Source organism: Ruditapes philippinarum, unplaced genomic scaffold (assembly GCF_026571515.1).
Source record: "Ruditapes philippinarum isolate M1 unplaced genomic scaffold, ASM2657151v2 ctg901_1_1_1_1, whole genome shotgun sequence".
NCBI classification, from domain to species: domain Eukaryota; kingdom Metazoa; phylum Mollusca; class Bivalvia; order Venerida; family Veneridae; genus Ruditapes; species Ruditapes philippinarum.
In genome coordinates, this window is record NW_026858590.1 from 108,546 (window position 1) to 111,352 (window position 2,807).

Here is a 2,807-nt window from a genome sequence, read left to right on the forward strand (position 1 = left end):
CCGTTAAGAATCAAGTTTACAATTCAAAAGTTTTTAATATCAGAATAGGTATATAAACTGATTGGTTTATCTTAAGATAATGATAAAATCATGTACATGTATATTTTGAAAATTTAAATACTATTTTTTTTTTGTAAAAGAAAAAAATAAATTTCAACAGAATAGGCCAACATCCACAAAGAGTCTCAATTTATCATAACAGATTACGATATGATAAAGAGGTCCCTGGTCTAAAGCGTTTATTTGGCTAAGTCCCCTTGTTGACCTCGCAGGTTAGACTGTAAATTGATAAATTTCATCGCTTATTACAAGACTGTATGTTTGAAATGCATTTTAACAGTAAACGCTGTAAGTGTTAAATACATGCATTATTAATTAATATTTCCAAGCTATAACTAATTTTAACAAATTGTTAATCAAGCTTTTTTAATTATTGACAAGCAATTTAGAACCGAACTTAAGTATTCCATTAGGCATGATGTGTATTAAAAAAATTATTACATATTACATAATGTGTTGCTCAATGAGCAAAACATTCAATAATTTATTTGCCGTAAAAGTTAGCTACGAATATTCATCAAACAGAAAATGTGATGATACCAATTTAGAATTTACATGTGCAAGGATCTGTTGTAAATAGCTTATTAAGTTCTTCTTGCTATTTGCAGAGATTTGCCGTAGTGGTAAAATATATTTTACACAATGGTACCATTTCATTCAGCTAAGATCTTTCCTGTTTCGTGCATTAATCCAGGCACGAATGAACAGCTAGAATTCCACGAGTGCATCAGAAAACAGGCATATTAAAGTTAGATGTAGAGGATCATTATAGGAAAAACTGATGATAAGCCAAGTATCTAATTAATTACTGACAAAAGCTTTACTTACACTGAACTACTTTTCATTTTCTCCAATGAGTTTACATATATTTTATCAGGAGATTTACTATATTTTTTTTGTTCGATCAAACCTAGGGAAAAGAAAGGTGCCAGACTTTGTAAACGTATATGTGTGTTGAAAGAAGAGCAGCACCGCCTACCTTTGATAACAGAAATATAACAATACTTGTTTTTTATAAATTTCATCTTTATCATATCAATATATACATCAAATGTTCACAAACATATTCAATACTTTTACATCCAAAACATATAATTGTACAAAAATATATGTTCTGTTGTTTTCGTACAAAAGATAAAATATTAAATTATATATTTTCAGATAGAAGTTATTCATAGAAATAAGACTTATTTTCATGTTTTATTAATGTGTATGTTTTTGTTAATTAACTGGCAATACTCGCACACTTCTTTCAGAGGAATTCTATTTCAACTATGAAAAGAAAGCTAAACTATAATCGTGATATGTTAAATGCTAATGCATTGTTGCAATACAACTACTTTTCAACATGAATGCATGTTTTACACATAGATCAAAACACAACGATATTTAAATCTCTATTTCATAGAAAAATAAATATGCTAAGAAATAGACTTTGTCAGTTCTAAAATAAATTGGCAAAGGATTATATACGGTATACATAATTCGATCATAATTCATTAATTTAATGTTAATTTTCCATGAAAATATAAAACAATTAAAATTGCATTAATTGTATTTTTAGTCAAATCAAAATATTAAAATTTTCTTTCAAGCAATTAGCAACCTAGAACCAATTATGAATAAATGAAATATAAATGTAATAAAGATAACGACATATTTGCAATATAACGCAACATGTTTATAACACAATGGGGTTTTGAAAATAAACAATTGTGTTCATAAAAATGTCCTTCAAACACTAAGGACAGTATCACGTTTCAAAAAAGGGTATAATATATAGACTTTATAATAATAACTATAAAATTTACATCTTACTAAAGACGGAACGTGTAAGCATTAGATTATTCACATTTAGAAATGTTTTGCGTTAAGAGATTAATTGGAAATTATTCAGTGTGAAATCTTTCGTAGCAGAATATCGATTACTTTGGTTTAAATGCAGAGATCTGTTTCCAAATTGACTGTTATATGTCAGAAAATTAATCGAAAACAAATATCATATTGCCCCTTAAAACATATCAGTAGAATCAATAAAAATCTTTTTACGAACAGAAAAAAGCAACATAAAATTCCTAATAAAATGATAGAATTAGTTCGAAGTATACTACAATCATGGTGCAATTTTTATTCCAATAATACAAACCAAACCGAAGTGAAAACCCTCTGTAATCTGCTGTATGCTGAGACAATTTCCGCAATTAATTCCGCGTGGTCTGGTGTACTCAATATATTGTAATATATACTTTCATTGATATTGTGGTGAAAAGGTCACCATCGCATTACAAGTTGTGGAAAAAAGGTTTTTACATATCAATTTGACTTTATTGCTGACCGCTTGCTGAAACAAAGAGATAAAAAGAAGCACCTGATTAGGCTAAGATATAATTTATGTCAAACGCTTATTATTAAAACAAAGGTATATTTTTACTTCAATAAACACTTTCGTGAATTATTTTAACTTTTAACTGTAAATTATATATATTTATTGAAAAAAAATCTTTGTAATCAAAACACATAAATTGGAAATGGAATAAAACAAGCTCCTTTTTCAAACATTCCGAATAATGAGGAATAGGTGTAGAAAATTAAATTTATCTTAAAAGTATTTTTGATCATACGTTCTGTATATCTCCGCCTTTTGAAATATTTTAACCTAAAAATTAACGTTTAATTAAAGGTTTGTAACTTTATTCTTAAAGACGTTTTAACTAAACGTTACAAGTTGTGTCCATAAATTGTAAAAA